Raw genomic sequence first — 237 nt, forward strand, 5'->3', positions numbered from 1 at the left:
TTTAATTTCTTTAAATGTGTGGTGTGTGATATTATTGTGATATTGGTTGTTGAATTAATTTTATGCATATGTTTGATTAGATGAGTTTAAATGATGTTATAATAAAAATAGATGTGTTGTGATAATTATATGTAATGATGATAATGTATGATTAATAATGGTGATTCTATAAATTGTATGATAATAATGATGATGTTTTATTGATGATATTGATTCTATAAAATTGTGATGAGTTTA

Source organism: Cicer arietinum, chromosome 3 (genome assembly GCF_000331145.2).
Source record: "Cicer arietinum cultivar CDC Frontier isolate Library 1 chromosome 3, Cicar.CDCFrontier_v2.0, whole genome shotgun sequence".
Lineage (NCBI taxonomy): Eukaryota > Viridiplantae > Streptophyta > Magnoliopsida > Fabales > Fabaceae > Cicer > Cicer arietinum.